The following is a 20,783-nucleotide window of genomic DNA, read 5'->3' as shown; positions in this document are numbered from 1 at the left end:
TACTATAATGATGATATGCACATAGGCAGGGGTTTTCATCTGAACACTGGCAATTGTGTGAGTGTGTCAGAGTGTGTGTTACTGTGTCTGGAATCCCTGAGTGTGTGGGTATGTCTGTGTTTGCATGCTGTCATGGCAGTGGGTATTACTGCTTCCCAATGAGAAGCCACTATTTCCACGGGCCTTTACCCTTGTCATCCAGCATACCACTCTTTTACCCACTCCGCGCTCCAGGTAACTATACCTGTGATGTCACCTACTATGGATGTGATGGCTCTGAACACAGTAGCTTACTACACAGCTATCATGTTCTTGGATCATTAGAACAGTAAACATAATTGAAACATGGGAGAATATAACTGTGATGTGGAAGCTACAAAGTGCATGCAGGTATTGTCATACTGACCTGTGGGTAGTCAACATGTACATATGGGACTCCCGCAAACACCAACATCCCCCGGCACATGCAACTACACCTGAAAGAGGAAGGCAGAACTTCAAGATCAACGTGCTGTTAGTGTTGATACACATGATACATACTGTCAAATGTACAAAATGCATTCTAAAACTGCAATACATGGTATGTCTGCTGCCTGTCAACACTACTCAACAATATTAATCTACAATTGTCTACCTACTATGTCTACCCTGTGCATCAGACCATATGAACATGTCCCTGCACCAATGGTGTGGATGGCAAGGGATGCGGCACAGGCATTATCATATGCACAGGGTGATAATGTTTGCCAGAGGCCTAGGCTGTACCATTGGATGAGGTTCCTGTAATCACGGCTGCACAGGTAAAAAACACACTCTCCAAAGCCAAGAACACAGCATCCATGGGACCTGACAATACCCCAGGCTGCGTTCTACACAAACTACAGAATGAACTGGCACCCTACCTAAGTACCATGTTCAGTCATAGCCTCACCTCAGGCTTTGTGCCCACTGAATGGCGCACCACGATGGTTATCCCATTCCACAAAGGAGGAGCCACAACAGACCCTGGGAACTATCGCCCCATTAGCCTGACAAGCCTGGTCTGCAAGGCCATGGAACGTATCATCATGGAACTCATAAACAAAGATTTTGGTAATCTCCAAACTCTGGACCCTACCCAGTTCAGATTTGTAAAAGGCAGATCATGTCTCCTAAACCTGATTGACTTCTTTGAAGCAGTCATCAAAGCCATAGATGAGGGTAAGGTGGTTCACACAGCTTATCTAGATGTCACCAAGGCTTTCGACACCATCCCCCATTTTGGAATTATAGATTAGATCAGTAAACTAGGTATAAATCCCTATGTCACAAGATGGGTTGCCAACTGGCTCATGGACAGAACCCACACTGAAAGTTTTAGACTCCAATTCTGACTTCAGACCAGTGACAAGTGGAGTACCACAGGGTTCAGTTCTGGATCCACTCCCGTTTGGTATCTACTTCTCTAAAGTACAGGCTAACACAGAAGGTCTTTGGCTAACAAAGTTTGCAGATGACTGCAAACTAGGAGCCATAATTGAAACTCCTAACGATGTGAACATACTACAAAAGGGCCTCACTGAGACAGATGCCTGGTGTCAAAGCCATGGCCTGAAGCTCAATGCCAAAAAGTGTATTGTCATCCCCTTTGGTAAAAACTTTGTACCCATGAACTACCACATAGCTGGTAGTCTACTTAATGCCGAAAATGTGATAAGAGACCTTGGGACACAGGTGGACAGTAGTCTCTTCTTTGATAATCACATCATCACAGTGGTCAGGAAATCCTTCTACATGTCTCACCTCATCACAAAAGGTTTCTCATCCAGAAAAAAAGAGGTCATTGTTCCCCTCTACTCATCACTCATTAGACCCATTATAGAGTACAACACCCCTTTTGGTATGTACCTCACAAGACATCTACAACAACTGGAAAGGACATAGAAATACCTCACAAAGAGGATTACTGGCCCCAAACAAATGCCCTACGCAGACCATCTCAAAAATCTCCAGCTTTACTCCGTCACATATCGTCTATTCAGAGGTGATCTCTGCCTAACATACAAAGCAATGTCAAACCCAGAGCTGTTGGATATGCTCCACTTAAAGAAATCCCAATCCCTCCATGCTACACGCTCTAGGGACCTAAACCTTGTCACCACACTAAACAGAACATGGTGGAGGGATAGATTCCTGTCCCAGAGACTTCCCATACTCTGGAACAGACTACCTATCTATGTCAAATAGAGCTCCTCATTAGCACTCTCCAAGAAAAACTTGATGATTGGATGGGAAATAGGAAATTCACCCCAGGGATCACTTCTGTGGCTCTGCTCGACAGGGGCACAGGAAAATAATTTTCTTGGGTGGAGAAAGCCAGGATACATTTTTGGCTAGGCTTATATAGGCCCTAGGGCCAATAGCCAAGTACCTACCTATGAACCTATGAACCTATGACATCATGTGTGTGTGTTAGGGCCTGTGATATCATTGGGCGTGTGTGGATGTTATGCGTGTGTGTGTTGAGGTGCCCTACATTTGTTTCCAGTGTGTGTGTATGCATGCACACAGGTCTGGCATGTGGCTGGCCTACACAGGGGTAATATTGACAGCTGCAGACTGTACAAGGCAGGTGTCACAGTTCACGGTGTCCGGCCATGGCCATGTGACCTGCGCCTGCCAGGGGTTGCATGGACACTACCAGGCAGAGGTCCAGATTGGGTACTGTCTGATGACACATGTCCACTGGAGTCGTGTCCCTGTTGGGACCATCCAGGACCATGTACACATGGTCTGCTGTGTCCTCGTGTGGACTGCACAGCACCATCAGCACTGCTGCTGCTACCGCCAATATGGGAGTGGGCATGTGCAGCAGCATGTTCACGTAGACCTTCAACAGGTGATGTAGCTGGCCTATGTTCATGTGGCCAATGCCTCTCTCCCACCAGATGTTCCAGCACAGACATTCCATGCTCGACGATTGACATGCCACTGTCAAGGACTCCCACCATGTCACCCAATCGTCTATCCAAAACATCTGCAAGATGATGGTGAGCATTTGCAAGTGCCTGAATGTTGTCAGTTAATGAATGGACAGCAGCCCTCTGAAGCCTCAGACTGTCTCTGTTGTGCCATTCAGCACATGCCTGTGCCTCCATTACAGCCCAAAACATGCATCTGGTGACTCCAGCTGATGTGTTTGGTCTCGCAGGGGCATGTTGGCCAGTGGTACTCCTACAAGCAGTGCTGGGCACATGCCTGTGTGGGACATCACCAGTCTTTTGACTGGGATCATGGTGTGCAGGCACACCTTCCATAGTCACCACACTTCCCTGTTCCATGGTACCACCCGACAACTGTCCTTCCTCTATGGCCGGTGGTGATAGGGTATGTGCAGGCAAGGGAACTGTATGCGAGGAGGAGGAGGAGACAGGTGTAATGGCAACCAATGGCACAGATTCAGCCCCTGACAACCCTGCCTGTGCCTCAATCATACTATCATCACAACTGCTAGAGTCTGTGGGGACGCTAACATCAGGTGGACTGCAGGAGGGCAATGCACCTACATCAACACCTGTGAGGGGAAGACAAGAACTCTACATTACAAATTATACCAGATGCACACAGACAGAGACACACACACACAGACACACACACAGACAGAGACACACACACAGACACACACAGACACACACACACAGACACACAGAAACACAGACACACACAGAGACACACACAGACACACACACACACACACACACACACACACACACACACACACACACACACACACACACACACACACACACACACACACACAGACACACACACAGACACACACACACACACACACACACACAGCCACACACACACACACACACACACACACACACACACACACACACACACACAGACACACGCACAGACACACATGCTACATGTAGGTGATATGGCAGATGGCATTCAGCTTAGTCAATTATAGTTCTCGCTTAGGCAATTATAGTGGTAGTTATCATACATCCCTGAATTGCACACAATAGCATGCATGTAGTATAGCAGACAGCATGTACCTTACATAATTATAGAGGTGGTTAGCATACATACCTGTATTGCACCATTTGTGTTAGCAGCCTATGCCCCATACCTGCAACACAATGCATGCACTTTGTACCATTGCACTGCACTGCCATGGTGTGTGCAGCATATACCACGTTAACAGACCATTGCTGACCTTTGTACATCTGCCACTGATGCTTTGTGATGGCCACCGCCCATATGTGTGAGGACATGAGCAGTAGGGTATGTTGACTGCATACTATGTTTGCCTGAGCCCTAAATTGCATATCTCCCCCAAAGCAGTGCATGTCTGTTCAACATTATTCCGCCTACCCCTGAGCTGAGTGTAGACATTGTGCATGTGGCTGTACACACATGTTTGACATGGCTGTCCCTACTTTGCAATGGTGCCACAGTCCAGCACAGGTGTACAGTACACCGGCCTGCTGTGTGGCGTATGACTTTGCCAATCGCATGTAGTATGACATGTCTTCTGCTGATGTGTTGAATGACATGCATATATGTGTAACATAATGGTGTCCTTTCCAATCTACAGTATGGTAATGGTATCCCAATGCAGTGATGTGTTATACTAATATGGGCCTTCAGCTGATGCAATGTTGTCTGTCCACCCTACAAATATGCAGGGACATACTGCACATTGAGCTGATGTGCATAGTCATTGCAGGGCATCATGTGGCTTCTCAGTTGCTATACAGTGTGAGCTACTGACACAGTTCATAGCCATGACTATGTTCACATACAATACATATCTAATGTGGAATGTGACCCATGTCACCGAGATCTATACACAATAAACTCTAATGTGGAATGTGTGACACAGGTTACAGAAGCGTATACAGATGACACCCCTGCACATCTGCAACCATATTACTGATACCTGGCAACTATGCCCACACATGGTTAACTTACAAGTAGTCTATGTCTCACATGCCATCTGTGTACCAAACACACATGAGGAGCAGGCATGACAGTAATGTCTGACACCAGCAAGGTGAATGTACTGTATCTGTGGCTTGATGTGGATGTATGTGTATGTTGTGAAACACATGTATGTATTTGGATACTGTATAGGTGAATGTTTCCTTGTCATGACACACTCCATATGTTTAAGACATGTTATGTGGTGGTTTCGTGTTATGCCTACACAAGTTGTGCAGAGGCCTGTATGATGTTTAGTGTTTCACATCTGCAATATCACCATTACACAAAGGCCATAGTTGTATTGTGTCGAACCAATGTACAACAGGGTGTACACACATGTACATCACTTCTACTGTGTGTTATGCTTCATGTCTTTGGCCATCCTCCATGGTCATGTGTACACATGTTCAGTCCAATGGTTGTGATGCCATTTTATTTCACATGTCAGTGTTATCCCATATGACATACACCCATAGATGTCATATGCTCCACTGAGGACAGGGTTATGCTGACAAAAGATGGTATGTATGGGATGTGAGACATGTTTTGCAAGATAGTTGAGCAGTGTTGCAGTCAGCCCACTACATGTCATGGACATGTCTGATAGCACATGACATTATGTGACATTCATAGCAAGGGTATACTCCACAAGGGTGTATCCTGTGGGCCGGGCATACTCCAGCTCCAACACATTTAGTGTGTGTGCACACATATGCTCTCTGTACAGTACTCTTCATATTCCCAACATGTGTAGTGCTGATATGTAGTACCTGTCCCTACAGTGGAACACACCTCCACCATTGTATTCATTGTTGTCCACACATCTGGCAATGAGTTTGGAAGGTTTAGTGTAGGTGTTTCATATAGTCTTCAATTGTTTCACATAGGTAAACAGTGTGATGCATTGCAGGTCTGACCAGTGTCCATTACCAGGACCACCATACATTATGTGTACATGTGTTATGGCAGATAGCATGCAATTAATATGTTCCGTGCATTATCAAGCCTGGTAAATAATAACAATCTCACCTGACACAGACTGCTGTCACTGCAAAATGCCAGAAGTACCTAAACAGGAGTGTCACAGCAGTAAGATCATTATCCACACCTGTGTGGTAGCTATAGGGTGCAATTTCTATGTTAGCACATAAGCCAGTACAATACACTATATTATGGAGTATGCACATCTGTGCATACATAGAGTAGCAGACTATAGTAGGTGGCATGTGTGCATACATGCCTTGGATATGATGTTACATTACATATTGTGCAGTAACACATGTAACTATGTGATATATGGTTGTGTTATATGTGCAGTAGTGACTTACCAGGGAACTCCTGGCTTGGTGGTTGAAAGACACCCACCTCCACAATACCAGCTAAAGCTTGTGGATGGAGGTCTGCAGGTGTCCCCAGGTTGGCCAGTAGTTCCTCGGTACGTGTGAGTGGGGGCTAGGTGTGTGGCCCCCCCCCCCCACCTGTTGCACCTTGTTCCCTGGCGATTGCATTAGCACACTGTTTTGCCTGTCTTATTAGGTCAGTGCAGTGTCGGCACACCTGATGATAGGTGTGATTGTGACCGCCAACATCATTTACACTCCTGCAGAGTTCCTCCCACAGGGCATCCTGCTGCTGTGCATCCTGTAGCACATGGCTGAAGAGTGTTGTGTAGTTGTCGAGGAGGTATGGAATGAGGACATCATCCTCCAAGCAGCTGTAAGGCAGCAGTCTGCTAGGTGGCATACCTGGAAGACATAACAATGGAGACAGGTCACAGTAACTCACAGAAAAGTACAGCAGTACAGCAGAACATACATGTGTATCACATGTGTATCACATTTATTAAGATTACATTTATTATTTAGCACATTTATTATGATCTTTAAACTTCACCCAATCTCAACCACTGTGCCTCCTGGCTGAGCGTGTACTTCTACTCTTTCTGCCCTGATTTACCCCTGTGATTTAAACCTGTGTGGATGCCTAAACCTACCTTAAATAATACAACTATCCTAATTTGCTCAAGCAAAAGCAATCTACTCTGCTGCCTCATCCCCTTTTCTGGACATTGAACCAAGAAGAAGCTAAGGAACTTTCTGCCCTGATTTACCCCTGTGATTTAAACCTGTGTGAATGCCTAAACCTACCTTAAATAATACAACTATCCTAATTTGCTCAAGCAAAAGCAATCTACTCTGCTGCCTCATCCCCTTTTCTGGACATTGAACCAAGAAGAAGCTAAGGAAGTATGTGTATCTGCTGCTGAACCCTTACTACCTTACTGTTTAAACCTTGCTAGCTGTTTTAGTACACTCCCTGCCAGGAAAGCCAGCAACCTAAAACCCCCTTTTCTAGTTTCTTGCTCTTCCTCTCCCTGACTTACACTAGCTGCCCTCTTCTTCAGTCCAACTTGGTCCCGAGGATATCCTAGTGGAGTAAGGTGTACTTCTGTATCTGTCCACTAGGTGGCATCCTCCCCCCCAATACAGACTACACCTCACTCACTTCAGGCATTCTTTCCAAGCTCTACATGTCTCCTTCTCATTCCATCTCCTAAACTCTTTTAGTCCACTCTAAGCTCGAACTTCTCTTTCCCTACTCTCTCTCTTTACTTTCTCATAGCCCACTCTTACCCAACACACCCAGATCTTACCTCCATTCTAACTTACCCCTCTGCAAACAATGCTTCACTGATAGGCTCTCAAACCTCTCCGGCCCTCTTTGGTTTTACCCACTCCATTCGCCCTGCGGGCTCACTCCGCTCCCCTACCCTGCCCCCATTTCCCACCCGCCCCCAGCACCTCTACCTATATTCCCCCATAGCCACACCCACAACAATTCTAATCCAATCAACCACATAATCTCTGAACAGAACCACTCCCTTTTCCCACCCAAATAAATCTTCTTTACATTCCACTATCCCACCTAACCAATAGGATTCCTCTTTTTCTCTCCACTCCCACTCCCAAAGCACACCCCTTTCAAACCTAAATCAATTCCCCACTTCTGCTCCTTTATTCTAGAACTTACCTGCTCCTATATATAAATAACTCCCTTACATCCACATATATTGTATCAACAACATATCAACTCTACATATTCCCCATTCCATTATGCTTTTAAAACCCTCATTCATTTCCTTTCTAATTCTACTACTTCTTAATTTATCCTATTTTTTTTACCTCACACAACCCCCTAACTTTTACCATTCACAATCCCTCCATGTTACCAACCACCTTAACTCCACTCTAACATACTCACACATTCCTATTTCTCCACATATATATCCTATAAATAACCTCCTACTCTTCCCATACAAACTTATAACCTCTCAAAAACATTTCCCCCCCATAGTAACTAATAGATTCTTCAGATTCACATTAGAACCCAATCTACTTACCAAACTGTCCAACTACCTCTCTAAGCCACTCTTACATCTAATTTCCAATCTACTATCTGGTGACATCCATCCCAACCCAGGCCCCTCCACAGCTTCCACTACAAACAAGTCCATTTTATTTACTTCCTTTAACTCCCAAAGTATAGTAAACAAAGTCCCAAACCTCCATGCTTGGCTCATACATAATAAACCCGATATTCTAACCATCTCTGAAACATGGTTAAAACCCCATATAAAAGACTCTGAAATTATTCCGCCAAACTATTCTATCATAAGAAAAGATAGGTCCCATAAAAAAGGGGTGGAGTAGCTCTCCTATACTCATCCCAGTTGTCAGTTACCCCCTATAACAAACCTATTCCACACGTCAAAAATGCTGAACTACTGCTCACATCACTCCAAGTTAACTCGCATAAACACATTTGTATAGCCTCACTCTATATCCCCCTAGGAGACAATATTTCTACACTTGAAGATATCCTCTCCTGGCTCTCTAACAACATTAGCAATGAAACAATAATCTTAGGAGATATGAATATTAACTGGGCCTCCATTCAGTCTCCTAAAAACCCTCTCAATATCAACCTATACAATTTTTCACAGCTAATCAACTCCGTAACATACCCCTTAAAAAAACCCTCAAGCGGCAGCATTCTAGACTGGATTCTAGTCTCTCAACCCCATTATTTCTCTGATAGTGGCACTCTACCTGATCCCCTTAGCGACCACATACCCATCTTCTCACATCGACTCCCACTACTCCTCCATCGCACCCATAATTATATTACTATCCATAACCAAAAAAACTTTAATCCAACAAGCTTTTCAAACTCTCTAAATGCAATTGACTGGAATTGCCTAAAAACATTATCTCTAGATAACGCAGTTGCGCACTTCAACTCAATATTCCTAAAAATACTTGACTGTCATGCACCCTTAAGGACTAAGAGAATTAAAACTAAAACAGCCCCATGGCTTACCACAAATACACTAGCATCTATGCGACACAGAGATAAAGTCTGGGCACACTACCAGAAAAACAAATCCCCCCTAGTCCAAAATGAATATAAAATTCTTCGAAACAAAGTAAAAAAACTCATAATCTCTGATTGACAAAATTATTTCTCCACACTCCAAAACAATAATATATCAAACCCTCAGAAATTCTGGAAAGGTATCTCTACTCTCCTTAACCCCAGCAAACAAAACACCCCTACCCCAGACCCAAACGCTTCTGACCTAGATCTGGCTACACAATTTAATTCCTTTTTCATTGAATCCATTTCCAAATTAACATCATCTCTAATACTCCCCCACCCTCTCTCCCCAGCACTCTACCCTGCACTGCTACTACTCCCTCACTCCCATTTACTAACTGTTATCCCTCCACTTCTTCTCCTACTCTAACTACTTCATCTGCCCCTAACTCCCCCTCACACTCTCCCTCTTTCTCATTAAAACCTATACCCACGTCCACTATAAAGAAACTCCTTCTGAAACTGAAGCCATGTACTAATGCTCCTGATAACATCCCTTCTTACTTTCTTAGCATAGCTGCTGAAGCTATCGCCTACCCCATTAGCATTTTAATCAACCGCTCTATCCTAGAATGTATAATACCCCAAATCTGGAAAAAGGCCTATATCATTCCTTTGCAAAGGGGGCAACAATTACAATGTTACTAATTTCCGCCCCATTGATATCCTGTCTCCCATCTCTAAAATCCTAGAAAAGTGTATTCAACTACAACTCCTTCCTCACCTTTTAGATAATTACCTACTAACTCCCACACAACACGGATTCAGACCAAATCACAGCACTATGACTGCCCTCCTCTCCTTCCTCGAAATTGTTAATAAAGCACGTGACTCTGGCTAAATTGTTTCTACCTTACTACTCGACCTCTCTAAGGCCTTTGACACTATCTCCCATAGCCTGCTACTAACCAAACTCTCAAAACTTAACCTATCTCAATCCTCTTTGAACTGGTTCTCCAACGACTTATCTAACAGATATCAAGCAGTAAAATGGAAAAAGGCCACCTCCTCATTTCTAAATACCCCTACTGGAGTACCCCAGGGATCCATACTGGGTCCCCTTCTCTTTAATATATTTATAAATGATTTCCACAACTCTATCCCATTCTCAGACATCATCCAATACGCAGATGATTCTACCATTATATGCTCTGCCTCTTCTATCCCCTCACTCCTACAATTGACTCAAAATGCTTTTACAACCACTGAGCAGTGGATGAAAAGTAATCACCTAGCACTCAATGCCTCCAAAACCAAGTTAATGCTATTTATGCCCTCTAAAGCTACCTCTTTCAATATACACACATTCTCTATCACTAGTCAAAATAATTCACCTTTGGAACTGGTGTCAGAGATCAAGCTACTTGGGGTCCAAATTGATAGTCAGTTCAAATTCAACTCTCACCTACAGCTAAATATCAAAAAAATTCATCAAAAACTTGGTATGCTCTACCAACAAAATAAATACCTCACACCTGCTGCCAAAATCACACTCTCTACTTCATTTCTTATCCCCTCCCTTCTCTATGGAGCTCCACTCTTAACTAATCTACAGTCCTCTCTAAAAACACAACTTTCCTCTTGCTACAACAAAATAGCCAAGTTCACTACCAACCACAAGTCCTCCACCCACCACTGTTCCTCTCTCCAGAAACTAAAATGGTTAGAGCTACCCAGCTATCTCACATACACTCAACTAACTCTTGCTCACAAGCTCATTTTCAACTCCTCTATCTGTCCCTCCCTTTCATCAGCCTTTAAAATGCACCTTCCTGATAGAGTATTGAGGTCCAACAGTCAAAATCTATTAAAAGTCTATAAACCTACTCGTCCCCCAGGGAAAAATCTTCTATCTTATGGCCTTGCTCGACTTTGGAACTCTCTATCACCATCCATCTGCACCACCTCTAACCATTTTATTTTTAAAAGATCTCTTCATTCTCATCTAGTATCCAGGTGGGAATGCTCTTGCTCCCATCCCACATAGGTAATCACTTGCAATTCCCATCTTCCCCCCTTTGCCTTGTTTCCTCCTGCATTTCTCCTTATTATTTACCCATAACTAATGCATATTATCATTCCTCTGATTGGGAAAAATGCACTAGGCCACACCTCCTAAGGGTTTGCTTCCCAATATGTTATTATTTCTCAGTAGTGACATACAGTGCTTCCTAATATGATACAAATTCTAAATATTTCATGCAATACTTTTCATGTAATATTCCTTTGTATGTACAATCTATTAATTTTATCAGTAGTCTGTATTATTCTTGTTTTTGCTGTACTACTTGAAATTGTTTTCTTGCATCAAAACTTTTGTATTATAATATAAATTGTATAACTAGTATGAATTACTCTACTGTAACCTATTTAGTTGTGGAGCTTTTCCCCCCAGGACTCCATTGAAAACGGGTTCACTTTGGTCCAATGGACTATCCTGGTAAACCAACTGCAAATAAATAAATAAATAAATAAAAATTACAAATACATCTTTGTAGATCTACATGACACTAGCACCACTGACATGTATAAGTCACACACATTTGACACCTACTGGTGATGTGATGTTATCACCATATATGTGTGTGCCATGTGATGACATTGCTCATACACCATGTGGATGTTGTCTTGACGTGGGCATGTCTGTTTGCCGGTAGTGGTGTCTTTACCTATCAGCACATGCCTGGATGTGTTCACATTAATGCATTCGACCTTAATGCTGTGTATATGCCACATATATAGTCATACATAGCCGTTAGGGACATGAGCTCTGACCCTGCAGACTTGCAAGCATGTATGTGCTTTGCCATATACATCTGCATGGCACTGTACAGCTGTGTAGCATCCTGCCATGTATTGCCTCTGTTGAACATGTGTAACACATGGGACAATAGCTAGCCTGGTGGTATTTGCAGGGTTGGATATCAACTATGGCATGTATGGTCATAGTGATCTAGTAGGCTATATGCCCTGGGCCATTTATGAGCCTAGGCAGACAGGTCACCTAGCTGTAGGCAACAGACAGGTATGTTTCAGTGGCCAGTTCAAGCAGTACCACAGCACCGATACACATGGTTACTGATATATTTGGCATGCAGTCATTACACCATGCCACAGAGAGGGGCGATGTGCAGCATCGCTGGACAGGGATGCATAGTATGGCAAGAGTATGGTAAGTGTATGGGACAGGGATCTGTCAGGCATGTTGTGATCCTTGTACTAGAAAGGTGGATGTCCATGACGTATGTTGTTTATTTGGGATCAGGATGTGTTAAGTGTAGCATGTCCAGCACCTCTGGGTTGGACATGGCTTTATTCAGGGTAGGCTGCATGCTACATAGTGCAGCTAGGAATTGTGAAGGGCAGTGTAGGCCATCTACACAGGGGCAATAACCCTTAAAGGAAATATGTGATCGATTATGGATCACATGGATGTTGAGTATGGCTGAGCAGTTATCTCTATATTCCTGGATGGCACCCTATCATGATTAGGGGTGCCACATATGACTACTTGTCTTATGTGGTGACTATCAAAGGGAAGTACTGTACAGCTGCATCCCATACACACAGTTGCCATTATGTTGACCGCTGCCTTAGTGGTAGTTAATGGGTACAGGGTTTGTAACACAGTACTTAGCTGTCAGATTGTGGCCATACATCACACACCACACATCTGACACACTAAAGTCCTTCTGTATGTTGAACGCAGCACACAATGAGTCAACTATTGCTCCTAGTTCATAATTATTTGCAGACATCAATAGGCTGATGCCTTCTGTGTTAGTCTATGTGGTATAGATAACAAAGAGGGGGAGTACCAGGAATGACCCCTGTATTACTGTGGCTGGCTATGGTTTGATCTGCGTGTATTCATCAGACACCTTCTGTAGTGTGGGTCCCGCCAGCAGTCCAGTTGCCAACCACTCCTGTGACATAGGAATATACACCTAGTTTACTGAGTGTAGCTGGAACACAGTATGGGTGATGGTGTACTACGACCTGGAAAGGTCATGATATGCAGTGTGAATCAACCCTACTGTCATCTACATCTGCACTGAGTACATCAATTGCATTGACCATGGTTCATGGTTGTACAGACCAGACTCAGCAGGGTAGTTGTGCACTATGTCCCATTATCAATGGTGTCTCCCCCTTTGTGGGATGTGATAACTGTTGCTATGCACCATTCGGTGTGTACACAGCCTGATATGGAGCTATGATTGAACATGATGTGTATGTGGATAGCTGAATGTTCTTACATTTGTGTAGGATACACCCTGGGATGTTGACAGGTCCCATGGAAGCTGTATGTATGGCATTAGAGAGTGCAGCTTGTACCTGCACAGTCATTAGTACAAGGGCTCTGTACATGGATATATTACTAAGTGTACCTGTAGGGGGTGGGATGGAGGTTGGGAGTGAGTTTACGTTCTCCAAGACCCTATCTGGATGAATGGGTGCTATTTCTGTAGGTGCAGTACTTCCCATGCCATAGTGCTGTGCAGCACGGCAGGTCTTGTCGTTGCCATTACGATTAATGACACAGCTACAGACTGCGCTGTGATTGGCCTCATAATATGTGGCTGATTGTTTTCACAGTAGCTTTGTGTGGTTTTATATGGTGTATCTGCATCTTACTGAGGCTGACCAGGGATCACCTACACTCATGTGTGTTTACTCTTGCAACAGTTACTACCCTCTGTGGTACAGTTTGAAGCATGGTACCACCAGTTTGCCTACTTGTTTGTGTTGGATTGACTCCCAATTCTATTTCAATGGCACAATCACTGCACATATGTGACTGCTTAAGGTTCATTTGTGTAGGATTCAGCATTTGCACATGCATTGTACATCTGCATGGGTGCCATGGCACTCACCACTCTGCTCTTAGGAACCATAACATTGGCACTGGAAACTAACTGTGTGTAGCATACTGTTAGCCCTGTTTGTGTGACTACTGTGATCGAGGTCAGTGGGGTCGATGGAATCCAACATGGACTGAGCGCAGGTGTTGGTACATGAGGAGTCTTCCCAGTTCATAATGGAATAGTTGAGAGTAGCCAATATTATGGTTCTGTCTCAGACCTAATCTTCCCCATTACAGCACATTATGACAGTTGGGAAGTCCGCGGCCTGGTGAATGATCTGTCTCAAGGTGCATTTGAATTCCACTGTGGCACAAAGGTAGTTGCTCAGCATAATGCATCTGATGTTATGCAAGTGCAATTAGCATGGGGGTGTACATATCCTTCAGGCATATGGACACACCTGCGGCCCATGTGTTCCAGTAAAGGATAATGGACAAAAGGTGAGGTATGTGTTATAACATGGTCATGCAGGTGTGCTCTCCGGAGCATTGAAACATGTCTCAGCCACTGCACAGATATGTTCTCCATGTTAGGGTTTGACATATGTGTGTCCATACAGTGTTTCTGACACGTATCATTGTGTAGCAAGACCCGCAGTTTATTGCTTGGCTGCCCTGTAACAGCAGTGGACCCTCCCCCGAACCCTGCATGATGAAGGTACTATAGGGGAAGCATAAGCCCTAGGCTGTATCCAGATTCCCAGGGGTGACAGGTGCAGGCCCTGTCTGGCAAAGCAACATGGTCTGCCAACCATGTTATCCCAGGACGACAGATACTGGATACCCTGCGACATGCACCACTACACTAGACAATTCTGGAATACAATACTTTTTTCCCTGTATTGCAGTATCATTCTGGCCAATGGCAGAATGCTACCCAGGCCTTGGGACATACCTGCATGGGCTACAAGACCTGACAGTTCATACATGTGTTTCCATGCAGTCCAGGCTACTGCATCACAGGTCCTGCACAACAACATGGAATATGCCAGAGCCATGTGTATAGTTCAAAATGTGGTCTGAGTGTATGAGTATGTGGCTAATCATGGCAGACAGACAGCTGACAGTATGTATGCCCTCATATAGGTCGGTGTGTAACATAGTGCTAGAGTTTGCATTCACAAATGAGTACTGTTGGGCATGTTTCCAGTCATGTGTTCAGAGGTGTGGTACAATTATGAAAACTATGTCATACAGTTTGTGTATTTCGGTGTCTGTCTCATCCTGCTTGGGGGGGGGGTCACATGCTTGGCCAGATACTTAGATGCATCTGTGAATGTGTGTGTGATGTCCGGTAGTGTGTGTGGGTGTCCTTATTGTGTTCTGGTAAGGGTGTGTGTTGGTTGTGTTGATGAGCTGCATGTGTTAACCTACACCTCATGACTGTCCAGTCCAGTCATGGCTGTAGACTGGGGTGCCTTCCAGCTTACCCCTGTAGCTGCATCCCAGACAATGTGTGGGGCATGGTGTTAGGTGGGTCTGGCAGTGTGCATGGCATATAGATTGCATTCCCACAGGATGGCCACATACACAAAGCTGACATTAGGAAACACCGGCAGCTGACTAGTGGACATGCCTGTATGAGCAGTCAGTACTACAAGTACCAAGTACTGTATTTGGTTTACATATTGCCTATGAAGATGTTTTAGACAGTGATGCTCACATGTAAATATTTGTGTTATGGATGTGACAACACTGGCTATTACGGAAACATTGTAGCTACCTTTAGCAGCAATCCTCCTCTGAGGAGCACATCACATCCTGTTAGTTGATTACAGATGATGCAAGTGTCTACAGGTCTGTTTCCTTCTCTGGGTATATACTCACATATCCACCAGGGCCATGAGCTCTGTTGAGCACAGATACCCACTCCCCAAACAGAGTCATGTATCAATAGGCTCTGATGCCACTAACAACATGATCAGGATATAATCAGATAGTGTAAGCCATCACCTATGATGCGGCTATTATACATGGGCAGCTGTCTCTTACATCTTACACTCCTACTGCAGATGTTACACTGGAGTTAAAGATGTTATGCAACCTGTTTCATTACCAGTGCTATGCACTACCTTACATACAGTATGTGCAGGCAGCTATTAGGTTGGCAATGAGAGGTTGGGCTACACAAACCTGGTAGTACAACCAATGTGTCTGTACTCTCAATATCCACTCTATGTAAGTGTGCACATAGCCATTTGGCCCAGCCCTGTAACAAGGGTCACTACACATTTGCATAACATGTACTCATGCACAGCTGTTATTGCTTGCAAACGATAGCAGAGAGGTGGATATTACATGTGTTATGTGCATGGATAGTTACCTGGCTCCACCAATTATCTTTGCTATCATGATGCTAACCTGTCAGATGAATACTAATGCTATGTATCCTGTCATTGAGTATTGTAATTGCCAATTGATATAACTACTGTTTGCATAACATAACAGAACCGCTGTGTAGAACAGAATACAGATCTGCCTAGAATACTGTACATTACACAGTTATTGGCACAATATCCCACAATGCACACCATATTTGCATGGTAAGCCCACCTTTAACATGTTCATCTTACTTATACACCCATACATATGTCGACTGTTACAATATATCAGCATATACTATTTCCTGTTATAGCACATACTTGTTGGACCAATCCTGACACTGACAGTGGCTGGAAGCAAATTGGTGGGTTCCAAGCCCATATCATCCCTTGTGGTATATGTGGAGTGCGCCGTGTGGCCTACAGCAGTACACACATAGAATACTACAAGCATTACTACTGCTCAACAATACATCGCTACAAGATAGCTATTTCCACTATATGCATTAATTACACTGTAAGTCTTACAGTACAGATACTACATACACAGACATGCTACATGTTATGCATACTGTCTTAGTAATCGGAGGTGTTATTAACTAGTGTAATACTCATTTTTGGTTCCTTTTTCAGTGTTTTGTACTGTCCTACAGGTAGATACAGATGGTTTGAATGTGTGACAAGGCAACCTTTTATAGTTACAGATCAGTAACATGTGCTATCCCGATGGCCAGTTGGTGTTCCTAAGTAGCTAATTACATGCACATCAGCTGCACTGCTACTGCCATAGCCAATACCATGGCTGGAGTAGAGTATAATTGAGTACTCCACTTGGGCATTGTCCCTTTGCCTTACTTGTGATGAAGACAGCATGGAAGTTTTGTTTGGAATCTTTTCAACAGCTGTATGGAGACGGACAGTAATATATTGTGTGCGAAGCCTAGAGGAGTTGGTCTAAATGTGAGTACTGCTGTTATATTTCTAAACATTGCTACTTGTGCAGGGTTTGTCTGTACCTAATACTTCTGCATATGTGTCAGTCTGGCCAGGTTGTTTGATCAGCTCAAGGCTGCATAACTAGGCATATAATGTTGTTGACCCAGACTGCATCTTGCAAACTGTTGAAGACAACCTGCCCCCACCTAATTAAGCATTCCTCCCTCAGCCTCTCCACAGGCTACATGCCCTTACAGTGGCACGTGGCAACAGTTATTCCACTCCATTACGGAGAAATCACAATTGACCATGGTAACTACAACCCCATAAGCCTGACTAGCCTGGTCTGCAATGGTATGGTTCACATCCTCATGGCGCTCATTAACAATGACATTAGTAACCTTTGAACATGTGACCCAACCCAGGTCAGCTTGGTTGAATGCAGTGTTCCAGACACACACAGCAAATCCCACAAAGGGCAGACATCCATGACCACTATTAGTATGATACTTAGGTCCCTCATGACATCATCCAAGGCTAACATCAGCAGGAGAATGCGCAAGGATTCGAAAGATAACCACAAAGCCTTCTTTGGCTATGTCAAGGATCTACGTGGTGACACACAGATTTGCACTGTGCCAGTGAATTATAGCACAAATATGCTGACCCTACTGATATCGCCAACATCCTTGCAGATACATTTGGTGCATACTTCACCCCCTAAAGAGCCCACAACACTACCCGAAAGGTACAGTATCCCAACCATCAGGGACACACAGGTGGAAATGGCCCTCTCTAACAGCATTACACAGCATCAATGGAGGCAGATGTTGACCCAGACTGCATCTTGCAAACTGTACAAGACAACCTGCCCCCCACCTAATTAAGCATTCCTCCCTCAGCCTCTCCACAGGCTACATTCCCATACAGTGGTGTGTGGCAACGGTTATTCTACTCCATCATGGAGAAATCACAACTGACCATGGTAAATACCACCCCATAAGCCTGACTAGCCTGGCCTGCAATGGTATGATTCGCATCCTCATGGCACTCATTAACAATGCCATCGGTAACCTTCAAACACGTGACCCAACCCAGGTCAGCTTGGTTGAGTGCAGTTCATGCTACTGAACATGTTTGACGTCTTACATACAGTCACCAAGATGTTAGATGACAGGGGAGGTGGGTCACACATACTACCTGGCCCTCACCAAGGCTTTTGACACCATGCCCCACTCAGGTATTATTGATAAACACACCAGCCTGTACATTCACCCATTCATCACAGGCTGGGTTGCCAACGGGCTTACACACAGAACCCACATGGCATGACTAGCAGTGTCCAGGTCCAACTCTTGAACAGTCATGACTGGTGTCCCACAGCACTCAGTCCTGGGAACCCTACTGTTTGGCATATATGTCTCAGATGTACAGGCAAACACAGGTGGACTATGGCAGACCATGTTTGGCAATGACTGCAAACTGGGAGCCATGATTGATAGTCCAGCTGACACGGACATCCCTCAGGGGGCCTCACAGGGAACATCACAGGGTGCCAACGACACTGCCACCAGCCAAGTGCCACTAACTGCATGGTCATTCCATTGTGGAATTGGCACCCACATATTAACACATGAGCGGCAGCCACTTTAATACAGATGAGGTAATGGGGTATCTGGGGGCTAAGGTAGATAGTGTTCTCCCTGTGACAATCATATTTCCACAGTAGTTAGGACATCATTCTATGCAGGCCATCTGACTACTAAAGGATTCCCATCTAGACATACTGGGGTTATAGTGCCCCACTCATCAGTCCCATCATAGGGTATGATAACCCATGTGGGATGTACCTCAGAGGACATGTCCAACAGCTGGGGGGGTTCATGAATGTACCTCACCAAGGGGAATACTGGCCTCCAACATATGGCCTATGCAGCTGGACTGAATAAACTCCTGCCTTACTCAGTGGCATCTCATTTATCCAGACATGATCTCCACTGACCAACAAAGCCATGTCGAACTCTGGCTTGATGGATATGCTCCACCTATGGGAATCCATGTCACGATGAGCCACACACTGTAGTGAGCTGACCTTGCCACAACAATAAATGGAAGATGCTGGAGGGACAGCTTCCTGTCATAGAAACTCCCCATACTTTGGAGCAACATCCCTAACTATATTATACAGAGCCCCTCACTAACACTCTGCAAGGGAAACCTTGAAGGGTGGCTGGGGAACAGTAGATGCACCCCAGGGATCCCACCATTGGCTCCGCTCCACAGAGGGATGGTTAATGAATCAATGGGGTGGCAAAAGCTGACACATTTTTGTTGGCCTTATGAATGACCTCTGGCAGTTGGCCAAGTACCTACCTATGAATCTATACATACAATATCTGCATATGCTGATAGCTTAATTTACTGTTCAGGTGTTGACTTAACTTATGCCAATGGCTGTTGTGTGTGCAATAATTGAGGGCTGCCTATGTTGGATGCACACAGCAGACTACCTATACATGACAATTTACAGGTAGTCTTGTGTGTGTGCCATCCATTTTAATTGTGTGTGTGCAGGTGGAGAAAGGTGTCAGTCTCTAGATACCTACACTGTCAGTGTATGTGCTATATGTTCCCTCTTTGCCAAGGCATGGGCATACTGGGCAAGCCTCCATCTGCCTACTGGAGCTGGCTCAAGTTGTTCATGGTCTGAGTACCTCTGTGCCTGTGGGGCCCTTGGAAATGGTGGTGGGCTGTGAGGGCCTTCACCATTATGCCCTTGCTGCAGCTGTTTCCACAGGACCATATTGTGTAGCATGGCACACACTATGAAGATGTGGGCACATGTGCCTGGAGAGTACAGCAAGGCTCCACCAGATATGTCCAAGCAACGGAACTGTGATTTCAGCATCCCAAACACATGGTCTATGATGATTCTGGTTTGTCCCTCATTATGGTGTTCCTGCATGGGTGTGTGTGCATTTCTGATGTGAGTCATCATCCATGGTTCCAGGGCGTAGCCAGCATCCCCCACCAGGTGGCCATTTGGGATGCCCCCCCCCCCCGGCAAATAATCGATACAGCTGTGAGGCTTGCCAGATGTGGGAGTTGTGATAGCTTCCAGGGCTGCCAGCACACACATCCTTGATAATGCCCTGGGCATTGCACATGACCTGGCATTTGATGGTGGGGTGCTGCTTATGTAGCACCTTCCCTGCTCACTGGGTGGTGACTTGATGTGTATG

This window comes from Protopterus annectens, chromosome 2.part0 (assembly GCF_019279795.1).
Source record: "Protopterus annectens isolate FY-2018-M chromosome 2.part0, PAN1.0, whole genome shotgun sequence".
NCBI lineage: Eukaryota > Metazoa > Chordata > Ceratodontiformes > Protopteridae > Protopterus > Protopterus annectens.
Note: the sequence above shows the minus strand (reverse complement) of the source record.